This window comes from Lactuca sativa, chromosome 6 (assembly GCF_002870075.4).
Source record: "Lactuca sativa cultivar Salinas chromosome 6, Lsat_Salinas_v11, whole genome shotgun sequence".
Classification (NCBI taxonomy): Eukaryota; Viridiplantae; Streptophyta; class Magnoliopsida; order Asterales; family Asteraceae; genus Lactuca; species Lactuca sativa.
The window spans coordinates 97,424,163-97,439,750 of NC_056628.2; positions in this window are offsets into that span (position 1 = coordinate 97,424,163).

The following is a 15,588-nucleotide window of genomic DNA, read 5'->3' on the forward strand; positions in this document are numbered from 1 at the left end:
GATATATCTTCTTTTGAAACGATATTTTGAGAGAACCCAAATAATTTGGGCCAAATTTGTTGATCAGCAGTAGTTATATGATATATGTGAGAGTAATAGTATAACCTGCGTATTTTTCTATTAATTTTAACTTTGTCTTTGTCGAATGCTTATTTGAAAACCCAAATAATAGACTTAATAGTTAACAGTGATAGTCATCATTAGATGAACCTGTTGCTGCTTTCGGTAGATTCGAGTAGGAGTAAATGATGCCCAAAGTGTAAGGCAGAAGTTCTTATCTTCGTGACTTTGGGAGTTGGGATCGGCAATCGTTTTTTTTGGTCGATTGTGTTTTTTTTTGTTACGTCCGAAGTGTAAGGCAGAAGTTCAAGCGACAAAGCCAAATGCATGGGGTTTTTTTATCCGGTCCGGTTCCCGGTTTTGGGCCGGTTCCAACGGCTGGTTCTTACTGGGTCCCGGTTCCAAAAAATCACGAAATTATAGTATAGGTCCCGGCTCGACCGGTTCCATCGGGTGCCGGTTCCGGGACCGGTTCCGGTTCCGGCCGGTTCCCCGGTCCTTTTGCTCATCCCTAGACGGAATAAATTTCGGGTTATTACATCATCCCCCCGTTAGAGGATATTTCGTCCCGAAATTTAGAATGAAGATACAAATCATGGATTTGGAAAGAGATGCGGATATTTCTGTTTCATTGAATCTTCGCGCTCCCAAGTGAATTTGGGTCCCCGCTTGGCATTCCAGCGAACCTTCACTATCGGGATGCGGCTCTGTTTTGTACGTTTGATCTCTCAATCCATGATTTCGATTGGTTCTTCCATAAAGTTTATACTTTCGTTGATCTCAATGTCATCATGAGGGATCACGAGGGTTTCATCGGATAGACACTTTTTAAGATTAGAGACGTGGAATACAAGATGGATGTTACTAAGCTCTTGGGGTAATCTGAGTTTATAGGATACGGGACCGATCCTAGCGAGGATCTCGAAAGGTCCTATGTACCTCGGGTTAAGTTTTCTGCGCTTTCCAAAACGTATCATGCCTTTCCAGGGCGAGACCTTCAACAGGACACGATCTCCAACCTGGAATTCCAAGGGCTTTCGTCATTTATCGGCGTAGCTCTTTTGTCTGTCTCGTGAAGTTTTCAGTCGTTCTCGGATTTGGATGATCTTTTTGGTGGTTTCACGGATGATTTCAGGACCAATGAGAGCACTGTCGGGGACTCGACCCTTAGCTAGCTGCGTGTCCACTACCTTGGCCCAACACAGAGGGGATCTACACTTACGATCTTAGAAGGCTTCGAACGGGGCAACCATGATACTGGTGTGGTAACTGTTGTTATAGGAGAACTCGAGCAAGGGTAAATGGGTGTCCCACGACTTGCCGAAATGAATGATACATGCTCTTAACATGTCTTCCAGGGTCTGGATAGTTCTCCCACTCTGTCCATCAGTCAGAGGATGATAAGTTGTACTCATATCCAGCTTAGTTCCAAGAGTTTTCTGAAGGGACTACCAAAATCTTGAGGTAAATCTGCTATCTCAATTGGAGATAATGGACACAGGTACACCATGCAGTCGGACTATCTCTTGAATGTAGATTTGTGTGAGACTTTCCATCTTGAATGTTTCTTTGATCGGGAGGAAGTGAGCGGATTTTGTCAAACGATCGACAATTACCCAAATGGTATCGTACCCACTCGGAGATCTGGGTAACTTGGTGATGAAATCCATAGTAATCATCTCCCATTTCCACTCAGGAATCTCGGGTTGCTGGAGCAGACCCGAGGGTTTCTGATATTCGACCTTCACCTTGGCGCAAGTCAGACACTTGCCCACGAAGGTAGTGATTTCGGCCTTCATGTTTGGCCACCAGTATAGATTCTTGAGATCCAGGTACATCTTATCCGAACCTGGGTGCACAAAATATCTAGTCTTGTGAGCTTCGTTCATGACAGCCTCCCTGAACCCTCTGAACTTTGGGGTCCAGATTCGATCCATGAAACAATAGACTCCGTCGCCTCTGATCTCAAGATTCTTATCCATTCCCCTCAAAGCTTCGTTCGACACGTTCTCAGGTTTTAGGGCTTCCAACTGGGATTCTCGGATTTATGCGGATAAGTGGGAATGGATGGTCATTTTCATTGTCTTCGCCTTGTTGCCTGAGCTTTCCTTTCGGCTAAGGGCATCTGCCACCACATTGGCCTTGCCGGGATGGTAGCGAATTTCGCACTCATAGTAACTGAGCAACTCTACCCAACGCCGTTGTCTCATGTTTAAGTCTTTCTGATCGAAGATGTGTTCCAGGCTTTTATGGTCAGTGAAGATCGTGCACTTGGTTCCGTAAAGGTAATATCTCCAAATCTTCATTGCGAAGATCACTGCTCCTAACTCCAGGTCGTGAGTTTTATAGCTGACTTCGTGTGCTTTCAGCTGTCTCGAGGCATAAGCAATAAATTTTCCCCTCTACATAAGCACACAGCCTAAGTCCTGACTGGACGCATCGCAGTAGACAATGAAGTCCTCCGTCCCTTCGAGCAGGGACAGGATAGGTGCGCTGCACAAGGCTCGCTTCAACGTTTGGAATGCAATGTCTTGCTTTTCACTCCAACAAAGGGTACACCTTTCTGTGTCAGAGTAGTTAGGGGTTTGGCAATTCTGGAAAAATTCTGGATGAATCTGCGATAATAGCCAGCAAGACCTAAGAATTGATGGATTTTTGTGGGTGTCTTCGGTGCCGACCAATTCTCTATCGCCTTGATTTTGGATGGGTCCACTTGTATACCCTTCTCACTTACCACGTGACCAAGGAAAGTTACCTTCCGAATCCAGAATTCGCACTTGGAGAATTTCACGTATAGCTTTTCCGATGTAAGAGTTTCCAACACTAACCTCAAGTGTTGTTTGTGATCTTCTTCGCTTCTGGAATAGACAAGTATATCATCAATGAACACGATAACGAACTTGTCCAGAAAGGGGAGACACACCCGGTTCATCACATCCATGAACACTGTCGGTGCGTTGGTTAGACCGAAGGGCATCACTATGAACTCGTAGCGACCATATCGAGTCCTGAATGCTGTCTTGGAAACATCACTCTCACGAACTCAAAGCAGATGGTACCCTGATCTAAGGTCTATTTTTGAGAAGTAACTTGCTCCCTGAAGTTGATCGAAAAGGTCATCTATTCAAGGAAGAGGATAACGGTTTTTGACGGTCAGCTTATACAACTCATGGTAGTCTATACACATCCGAAAGGATCCATCTTTCTTCTTTACGAACAATACCGTGGCTCCCCAGGGTGAGGAACTCAGTCTGATGAACCCTTTACTAAGTAGCTCATTAAGCTAACTGGATAACTCCTGCATTTCTGCTGGCGCTAATCGATATGGAGACTTGGCTATGGGGGTAGCTCCGGGAATTAGGTCGATGCGGAACTCAACTTGGCGTTCGGGAGGAATTCCCGGGAGTTCTTCAGGAAAGACATCAGGAAAGTTGCAGACTTCGGGGATGCTCTTGAGGTCTTTAACTTCCTGTTTCTCGTTTACTACATGAGCTAGGAATGCATGGCACTCCTTTCACAAAAGCTTTTGAGCTTTGATGCATGAAATGATGCGAAGATTGGAACTAAATTTATCGCCGTAGATCATGAGGATTTGACCGGAAGGAAGATTGAGGCGCATAGCTTTTTCGTAACAAAGAATATCAGCATGATTGGGGCTCAACCAATCCATACCAATGATAACATCAAAGCTCTTTATGGAAACTGGCATAAGGTCGATGGGAAAGGAATAATCGTTCAGGGTAAGGGTGCAGCCTATGAATATATCATTGGCGTTCTCATTCTCGCCGTTATCCATCTCGATGGTAAACGTTTCAGTTAATGGTCGAGGATTATGTTTAAGAAGATGTTTGAATGAATGGCTAACAAAACTTCTTTCAGCACCAGAATCGAAAAGGATGCATGCATAAGAGTTGTCGAGAAGGAACGTACCCGTGACAACTGTGGGATCGGCGACTGCCTCTTCTTGCCCCATCATTAGAACTCTCTCTCGGTGTTGTTGGTTGTTGTTGCTTTGGAGCAGTTTCGCTTGTAATACCCGACCTCACCACAACCATAGCAGGCCTGACCGACACCTGCTCCAGAAGCTTGATTGGTTGGTTGGGCTGGTGTTTTGCAAAATTAAATCGTATGCCCCTTTTTACCACAGTTGGAGCATGACAGTTTACGGCATAGGCTGGAAGTGAGATGATGGTAGTTGCACTTGTCGCACCGAGGAAGGGTACCAGCATATCTACTGGTAGGTGCTTGAGTGGCAAGAGTAGCAACAGGGGTAGTAGCAGCGTGGACTGCCATAGTTTGATGCTTCTTTGAGGGCTCCTGCAAAGATTGGCGCTTCTTTTGTTTCTAGAATTTTCTTTTCTCACCACTCCTTTTTGTCGGTTCAGGAGCAGTGGCCACTTCATCGAGATCGTCTCCATGATCAATCAGAGTCTGGGCCAGGCATTTAGCGCTGTCAAAGGTGTTTGGCTTCACAGCCAAAACATTTCCCTTAGTTGGTTGGGTCAGTCCCCAGATGAATCTTTCGATCTTCTTACTTTCCGGGGTGACCATTCCCGGACAGAGGAGCGCTAGGTCTTCAAACCTAGAAGTGTAGGTGGCAACATTGGAACCCTTCATCTTTAGGTTCCAGAGTTCATGCTCCAATTTCTACATTTCGCCTCGCGGGCAGTACTCAGCAAGTAGAAGCTCTTTCATGCTCTCCCAACCCATAGCATTTGCTACTGGTAGGGTTAAGGATTTGACTCGTCCATTCCACCAAGTCAAGGCTTTATCGGTGAAAGTGCAGGCGGTTTACTTCACCTTGTCAGCTTCCGAACAAAAACAGATTTCGAAAATAGACTCGATCTTCTCGAACCATCGAGTCAGAGTAATAACACCTCCAGTGCCATTGAAAGGTGTGGGTTTCGCGTTCATGAAATCTTTGTAGGAACACTCCTTCCGGTGTCCCTGAGCACTTTCCTGGTTTTGGGGATGAGTACCACCTCCTGGCCCGCCGGAACCGTCGGGGTTCATTTGTGACATGGCAGTAGCCACAGCAGTAGTAACGGCTGCTTGGAACATGGAGAGATCAAATGGAGAAGGTGGCGGAGGAGGATTGTTGTTCTTTGTGCTGGGTCTTTTCTTTGGAGGCATCTTGATCTAAAATGATCAGGAAAGAGAGGATGGTAAGTCCTGTGGATAGAATCAAGAGATATAAAACAAGAGATATCTCATTATGGCAGATAGAGTGTTCTACTAAGCGATAAAACAGGAAAGAGTTACCGAAGCAAGTAAACTATCGCTAAGGAAAGAATGAATAGCAACACTTGGAATGAATTTCTACAACGCATTCGGCTTTGGCTAAAATACTCCTATAGTATTTTATGGTTGTTGAGAAGATGACTTGTTGTTTGGATATTTGGTAAGTTTTAGGCCTGCTGTACACCACAGTTACTCCCAAGCACATGTTGGCTGTGTCTCGAATGAATATAGTTGATCAGGCTATATTGAACCTAGACACGACTAAATAACTGCCCAGGTTTAACTGCAGTGCCCAACACCCAATTACTTATGTTTTGTTCTACACATGGTTACGGTTTCTGGCGTTTAGGTATTCTTGTCTACTTTTGAAAAATACTTGTATTTTAAAGTATACTTGTAGTTCAGAGCGCTTCGGCCCCTTAGTGTTTATAGTTATATACCATGTAAGGTTCGGTATACTTAGTTCACTATAAACAAGGGCTTTGATACAATCTGTCACACCCCGAAACCGACGGCGGAAACGTTTCGGGGCGGAGGACGTAATGTAAAGTATCACAACCAATATACATAGTAAGCATAGTAAACACAACCATTACATTACATAGGAATATTTACATTTTTTTGAAAGCAAAGTAATACATGTTTATATATACATCAGTATAACAAAAGTATAAACGAGACTTCTATATGCACCGTCTTCTCCAAAAGTAAGCGGGATACCTGTCTAACATGAACCAGAGAATACAAGCAGTTTTAGAAATATCAGCATAAAGTTGGTGAGTTCATAAGCGGTTTGTTTCTGGTGAAAGAAAATGTTCCTTTAAGTTTACGAAAAGTTGTTTCCCAAGAAAATCCCATATTTTCTTATAAAAGAAGTTTGGTTATCCATATGTTAAACAACCTGTTTATGAAAAGTTACGTTATCCCAGGAAAGCCCTTATTTTCCTTAAAAGTTGGTGGTTGGTTATCGATCCGGAATGAAGTGTACAAGTATCTACCATACTTGTATCGTTAAATAAAGTTTCCCTGAAAGTTTGGTTATCCTTGAAAAGTGCATTACTTTTAACACGTATATAAAACTAATCAGTAGGTTGTGAACTAATACCTAAGGGTATTACTAATACCCTCTAGTAATCAAAACAATTATTACTTTGAGATTAGTTCACTAGGTTCATTATTACTTAAAAGTAAATGTCCATTATCTAAGTTTGCGAGTTCTATAACCATACGATAAACTAGATATGGCGAGTAAGAAGGCCAGTATCACTTTATGACTTTTGTCAAGCAGCAAGGTGCGGGGTAGTCAGCCCCGCATAGATCTATACACTCAAGTCACGTTCTCCTTCCGAGAGATTCTGGATACAAGGTCGGTCCTCCACTCGCGTATCTCTGTGGAGTGTTACCGAGGACGTGGCTCCAATCTTAAGAATAACGAATTTACAAGTAATAATATGGAAAATCCCGTTTTATGAATGGCATGAATTCCTTTGTGAAATATAAAATATATCATTTTATAATGAGTTTCACAAGTTTTCCTTGTTTTAGTTTTGAAAACAAACTCTACAAGTTAAACGGTTGGTAATACGGTTTCCTGTGTTAAAAGCATGTTGAACATGAAAACATTTCATACGAAATAAAAGGATTTTGAGTACAAGTACCCTTGTACTTTTGCATGTATCCCCCCCCCCCCCATGAAAACATGAAAAACACGGAAAAAGGTGTAGGGGTATGAACTCACCAGACGAGGATGTGTCGGGTAGGACTCGAGTTGTCAATTTAGGGCTTGAACGCACGCGAGGGTCCTATGTAACATGAAGTGATACATAATTATATCTAATTAGATATTTAATCACTAATTAAGTAAGTAAATACACTCTAATGCGCGAAAACACTTTATTTTAATTGTTGGAAGTCATATGGGTTGCATCTAAGGAACGTAGGGCCTTGATAAGGAGTTTACTCTTCAAGAATAAACCCTTAGGGGTGTTTACGGCCCAAATACCATATCCCCCATGAGTTTACGTCCGTAAACTCATGGGTGGGGTGTTTTTGGGTGTTCAATGGTCTTATATTGCATAAGGTAAAGTTCTAGGGTTGAATCAAAGGCTTAGGAAGTGATCGGGACTTGAAATGACCTTGGAAATGGGGTTTACAATTCTTGAAGGACCCTTGGTGTGCTTACTATCGTAAACACATGGGTTTACGGCCGTAAACTCATGTGTGGCTCATTTTTGCATAGTTTGGTGCTTCAAATGAAGGGATACAAGGTTCTAGACATTAATCCAAGCTTTTGGAGGTGTTTAAGGGCATTTTAACACCTTAAAAAGGTGTTTACGGTCCATGAATGTTCATGGGCCATAAACTCATGTTTACCTCCTTAAAGACATGTTTTTGGGGTTCTAAGCTCACTCATGCAAGTCCCTAAGTACTCCCTACACTCAAGTCCCACTATGTATCTCAAATGTTAAGGATACAAATATAGTACCTTTTTAATCAAGTATCATTCATGATAGCGATCCATCAGATGATCTTGATGCGGGTCAATTCAATACTAGTTCTCTGACAAGTACCTATGAAACTTGGTTAAAACTGCTTGCCTAATTTCATCTAGTGAGAGTCAACCAATCCAATTCATATTAGTCTTAATTTATAATTACACCCACAGTTATAACCGACTATGAAATTTTATAATAATAGCATTTTTCATGGATTAAACATGTTATTATTGGACACAACAAGTATTAATGTGATGACTATATCCCAATATATCATAACATTATCTAATAGTTGTTGTTATAATGTTCCAATATCCAAATACTAAATCCAAATCAAAATCCCATTTCTAGAATAATAAAGTCTTATAGTTGAAGTGTGACCATTCATACTTAGCACAAAAGAATGACTCTATCAATGGATTTGACAAAATTTAATTTGTGTGATATGTGAATACTATCATCTCCATACTTAACTTTACTCTAAGTATAGTTAAATATCTTGGAGAATATGATTGGTGTTCTTTCGTGACATTAGAGTCTCTTAGCTTAATTAAGTATACTCTCGAAGTCACAAAGATTTCTATGTGATCCTTGAATGGCAGAAATAAACATGGTTTTTCAATGATCCCATTCATCTAATCATATTTGAATTAAATTTCTAAAGCAGTGCATTCTTATTTTGTAGTAGATTTTTTCATGATGTTTTTCTTGGACCTCATTCCAACAAAACTTACCCTTCATTCCATAATGAAGTCAAAAATCCAATTATAATTCATAATTATTTATATCTGTTAAAAAATTAACATCTCGTGTAGCTCTTTCCATAAAGTTCCTTTCTAAACTATGTGTCTCATATACATTCTCTTAGTTCTTCTAAAGTACTCTTTAGAATGCTCTCTTAGTCATCTAGTGACTTAACCATGTATTCAATTAGTATCCTATGACATGCTTACAACATGATCAAATACCATGTCTTATGCAGAATATGGCGTAAATGATGAATTAATTTTCCAAGCAAATAGAATATCAATCATTTCATCTAGTTCAAGCCTATGAGCTATGTACTTTTGAGGCTAGCTTAAAATGATGCCATATGACAATTGCCAAGAATTCTTCAAAAGAATCTTATGTCTTGATCCCTTTCAAGATATTGCCTATATATATATATATATATATATATATATATATATATATATATATATAAGGATATGAAACTTTTAACATTCATTTTATCTATCCCTTATAGATTTTACATTCCAAGAATGTATCTTTTTCCACCTAAGTCTTTCATTTTAGAAACACTTTCCGAGTCAAGGTGAAAATAGCCTTGCTTAGTCAAAATGTGATTTCAAATGATTAAGTATGTCTCATTCATACAAGATTGGGAATTTCACTATGCTCCCACTAGTTATTAGTAAACACACATGTTCTATTCATTTTGATATAAAAACACACCTTGTGGTTTTACATAAAATGATGAGTATAACATTTAGATGTTTGCTTTATATCCACAAGTGGATCTCAAGCTCTACACATTTTGTTAGGATAACTTGGATTAACAAAATCTCCAGGCCAATCTATATATATATATATATATATATATATATATATATATATATATATATATATATATATATATATATATTTCTTCCAGTAGATGTCTATTAAGAAAAGCAGTCTTTCTTGAAATCTATTTGATATATCTCATATTAAGAATATGAATTTATAGTAAATAATATCCTTGTTGATCTAATCATTGCTACTTGTGAAAAATGTTTAATCACAGTCAAAGTCATGAGTATGATAAGTATCATAGTTAATGACATGAGTATGAGAAAATCCTTTACTACAAGTCTTGCTTTAAATATGTATGTTTATCTATGTAATTTATTCTTTCTAGAAGAATTATTTACTCCTTCTAGCCTTGTTATAAGAGTAAATTTTAATCAAGCCCATACTTGATTCTCATACATGGATTTCATCTCATGTTCATGACTCTAAGTCATTTATCAGATTCGAGATCTAACATAGCATCTTGGTATTTGATGGATTTTCCAGAAACCATCAATAAAAGCTCATCAATGAGAGATTTCACATTTCTCAAGTCATAGATGATTTCTACCACTAATGCGAACAATTTCTTTTTTTGAATAGTTATTATTCAAGTTTGAAAATACTTGTTCAAACTAGTGTCAATTATTACTACATAAGGTTATGGTTCTTGAGCTGCTTCAAGTTCCATGTACCCCCCACTTGCTTTATCAGTAGAAGCTTGCTTTCTACTAACTTAGCTTTCACAAGAATAAGAGAACCTATTATTGGAGGGATTGTATATAACAATCTAAGCCACATTTACAAATATGTATTTAGTAGATTTTGGGTTTAGAATCTTTAGTCCAACATCGACTTCAAATCCATAAAACATTAAGTAAGATTAGGATGGAGTCTTTCCATACTAAGTCTTATAAAGTGTTTAATCTACTTATTAGTTGGTATTTGTATTCAATATACAATTAATATTGATTGAAGTATTATCCCAAAAAGATTAAAAGGGAATATTTCTACCGGCTAGAAAGTAAATCATACCAAGTAAGATTTAATTCATCCTTTATTATCATTAGGCCTTAGATGGTTACCAGTTTGTATCTCAACTTTTGAAACCTTCAACAAAGATTTCACAATAATGCTCTACCACATAAAATAAAATTAAAACTACTATAGTTGTTAATAAAGTTGAATTGTTATCTTGTGCTTAATCTCAGACATTCATTAGAAAGGAAGTCATACACCAAAGTGTATAATTCATTAATTATTTTCTCTACACTTTAGTGAAAATATCATTAGGAATCCTTTACATATAAATAAGGTTCACATATGTCAAATAAACTACATTATTTGCCTCAAATATCCCTTTTTGAAGTTGGAATATGTGAATGTCATTTATATAATAAAGATAACAATGTAAAAAATGAGTTTGATTTAAAACAAGTTTAAGTCAAAAGTGTTTGTATATAAAACTTGATTTTATTTATAAAATGTTGATATTTATTTTACAATTCTATTAAAAGATTTAGTCTCATTAATAGAAGTAATCATTTCAGAATATGAATATTATCGTTATGAAAAACGATTGAGTAAATTATCAAACATTTGAATAAAATAACTGAGACATAAATTTAGGCATGCTAAATTAAAACATACATTATTCCAATACAAATATTGTTTTACATTACAAGTAATGTATGTTCTAAGCATAAATAATAAACTAAACTCTGAGAGTATGGTTCAACTTGGTTGTGCTCAGTTGGTTGCTCTTCAAAAAATATCTAAAGTACTAGTTTCTTCTAGACTTTCTTTCCAAATAAGAGGAGTAAATCCTTTTCCAGTGTCTAGTTTCTTCACAAAAGAAACAAGATCCATCTATGTGGGCTTTAGTATATTTCTTGGGATTAAAGGTGTTCGGTCCATAAAACATGGGCTTCGTGGATCACACTAGGTAACTCTTTTAGCCTTGCATTATTCCAATATTTAAACTAGCTTTAAATAAAATATCACTGTATTTATTGGAATATTGTTTAACCTGTTATATCATCAGATATTTGTTTAAATTATCCGACACTTCCTAGAAGTCATGAATAACTATTCTTAGTTTAATGTTAGAAACATCTTTAGCATCACAGTGATGCCTTTACTAGGTATCATTTTCAGGTTTATTGTTCAAAGCAAATAGTTTAGGACTAGGACCGTGTATACAATTTCATATCTCTCACGAGATTGTCTCTTAAGACATGAACCCATTCATTGAAGTTGTATCTATTGAATGTTATTGTTTCATTAAATCATTAAAGAACATGACAATTCTTGATAATGAGAATGGATTATTTAACTACAAAATTTTAACAAAATTCATTTAGTAATTTCAATATTTAATATTTAATAATTAATACCATTTTAGTTTCTAAAAACATTAATTATCATTATCATGTAATATTCAATATTTAATATTGAAATTACTAAATAAAAACCATGGAATCAATTTTTAAATCATGGAATCAATTTTTAAAAGAAAATCACTTTTGAAGGTTCTATATAAAAAACTAGTTTTTGTATAATCTGACACAATTCAATTTTAATAACCGATATTATGTTTGAGTGCATTTGAACCTTTTTTATATATTTAATAAAACTTCATTTTTATTACTTATATATTTAGAGTTTTTATAAGTTACAATAATCACCATTTTAAAACTTATGATGGAGTATTTCAAAATTTATCGTTATTAACGATTTTATAAAACCGGGTTTTATTTTAAAATAATAACTTGTTATATCTTATGTCCAATTTTGAAAACCCAAACTCCATGTGATGTTTATTTTTGTCCAAAATTATTTTAGCATGTGAAAAATTTATCAACCACACATAATAATTACATAAAATAAACAACACAAAACATGCATAAAAAAATATGTGCATAAACATAGCCAACTAATGACATTTTTGTGAGCCAACAAAAATAATGTCAAGTCTATTCCTATATGGACATTTAAGGGGACCAAAAGTCTTCTTGTAATGTTGTTGAAGAAGCTTCCACTTGAGTAAACACTAATTGCTTACAAAGGATTGGAAAAACTTATTGAAGGCTAAAATTCAGCAATTGTCGTTAAAAGTCCAACAACTCTTTGTAAACAACATTAGTGACACTAATTTTCAGAAAATGTCGCTGAAATTCATGCACACCTTTTAGACTTGAAAATTGCTCTATTGTTTTCAAAAAATGGTTCAAACTTCATCTTTTGTTACATTTTTGTACAAATAAATAATTTTTTTAAAAACTAATCTATTACTTTATGAAAATAAACAAGAAAAACGAATCTATTTAATTATTACATATCATATGAATAAATATATTATTACAACCATTTTAATAATAAAAAACAACAAACACAACAACACAATAATCATAATGGTCATTGGCTAGTTTATGCACATAATATACATCAACATACACATAAAACAACCTTTATTTTTCTAAGACAACTTTAAATAACAAAAGATGCATAAAACTTTTGTCACATAAAATAACAAATATAAAATTGCCATAGAAAATATGTATGAACTTATTTTTATACAAAAACAAGTTATCCATATTCTCCAAAAACTAAGATTTCCAAAAATCAAAAAATCTAACCAAGCTTGCAAGGTGGCTCTGATACCAATTGTTGGGTTTTAGTTTCAAAATAGTTTTAAAAACTAGAAAACTATGGCAACGGAAGACTTAAAATTTTGAACATAACATAACATTTTATACCCACCAAGAATCTCCTTGCGAGTTATAGAAAGATTTAAACACCAACCAAAGAAAGGATGAAGAAATAAAAACCTTTGTAGTTCTTTGGGTCCTCTTGGGAGGCTTGGAAGTTGATGAAGAATGTGGAACCTTTGAGACACTAACAATTACTCAAATTGATGTAGATGCTAGTCCATTAACTCTTAAACCCATAAGCTTTAAGTTCATAACCAATATGAACTTAAAGATGGCATGAAAATGCAAGTATTTTCTTCATGCAAAAGCAAGACTAGAAAGAGTGATAGAGAGGGTCATAGTTTTGGCCATTCTTAAAAAAAAAATGACTAGCAAAATGCAAGCCTCAAACCTTGTATTTACAGTCGTAACAATACCCTACCTTTTGAATAAACTATTCAAAAGACCATACTCTTATTTAAATAATCAAAGAGTCATTCTCTCATTGAAATCATCAAAAAGCCATACTCTTACTTACATATTCAAAGAGCCATTCTCTTATTTAAATAATCAAAAAGTCATACTCATCTTTTTTTACTCTTATTATTTTTTTATAAATAATAAAATGAAGAAGACAAAATCTTTTTATTTTATAAAACAGGTTTATAAAATATAAACTTTAAATTTTTGGTAAAAGACAAAAGAAATTGTGTAGTCCAAATTGTTGTGCATGACTTATTAATTCATATCATATGAACTATATATAATGTTACTTGCTAATGAAAACTATTATTTTCAATAAATAAATAATTTTCAATTTAATTATAAGAGTTTATTGAATATTTATTAAACCCAGTTTCTAATAAATAATCAATTGTATCAAGTTGTTGTTAGTGTAACCCATTAGTATCATATGTTAATTAGCAATATCACTTTAATATGACTCTTGAGCATACTAGACCTTTCACAAATAACCACCAAATCCTTCTCAAAAGCTCAAGAACACCAATATGAATGCAAAGGGTCAATTTAGCATTTTAGAAGGTCTGGGGGCTGGTAAAGAGGCCACCCCCTAAAGACTTAAAATGCTTAAATAAGGTACACACACTTAAAATTAGGGTTTCTTGCACCCTCGTACGCCCAACGGATGAGACCGAGGCTTCGCGATCTGTCTCACTTGGTATGCTAAGTGTACACCAGTATACGCCCAGCGTACTACACCTCGTACCAATACGCCCCAAGTACTCCCTATGTACGCCCAGCGTACTAGGGTTTCCCCTTAAACCCTAAAATACTCTGAAGGCCATAACATCTTTGTTACAAATCCGATTCCGACAATCCTTATATCCATGAATAGGTAATGAGAAGCTCTACGTTTTTATCAACCCATACCTGCCATAAAGTTTCCCGAACAAAATCCAATTCCCATAAAAGCCCGAGGTAACATATTACCAAAATACCCTTTGGCTCCAAAACACAAATCGAACACCCGGATCATCTTAATTACATCATCCATCTCTGAATGAGTCCAGATCTCAATTCCTTAAGGTTCCTAAGTCTGCTAATACCCAATCCTTGATCACCATCCCGAAATGGGAAACGATTCGGAACAGGGCGTTACACTGCAGGAGTTTCGTGCAGCTTATCCTGAATACAACCTTGAGGACAATGTTCTTTTTGAAGCATAGGAGAATGATATACATGGATTAAGCCCATAAACAAATGTGGATGTTGATCCCGGCTTGCCAGCTGAAGGTTCGGGTCCAGTAAGGAAGTCTGATAGGGCGGTGGTAAAACTCGTTTGGTAGAAAGATTATCGAATGGGTAAAATCATGAAGTAGGATAAGATTAGTTCAATGCTTTTAAAGTATTCTGTAGGATTTGGATTTCTGTTTGGATTGAGTTTATCTTTTGGGTTTCTGTTTTGAACTTGATTTATCTTTTCGTTGTTATTATTTAATCGCTAGCATGGAATGGAATACACTAGCTTTTGAGTCAAGTTCTATCTTCTTTCTTTCAATTTCTCAAGGAGTTTGCACTCACTCAAAGTAGTGCTCGTTGACCACATAGGCTTGAGTGTATCAAATTTGTCCCTTTTTTAATGTAATTACCCCGCTAAACCCAAGGTTTTTAATGCATACAAGTATTTTTGTTGGAACGTTGATACATAACTAATGGAATCCTTATAGTATCCCCATTACTTGATAAAATGATCTTGTCAGTATCGGTATAAATAATCTTTCCCTTGTGTTCGGCGATGGAAAGAGTCCCTAAATCTAGAGCCATTTGACTTTCCAATCTAGTTCCAAAAACAATCTCTGATACAGCTGTGAGCATATTTCAAGATATAAGACCTTGTATGGAACAATTGTAAGAACTTTGAATCATCTTTCGCTTACGCGATATTACGGACCGACGTGCTACTAGTATCTTTTTTGTTTGCACTCTTTCATTTCTATCGGTTTTTACTTAAATAGTAAACCATATGGATATATGTTCAATACTCACCACTGCCGTCACAGTTGTCGGAGGGACCACAGGCCACCACC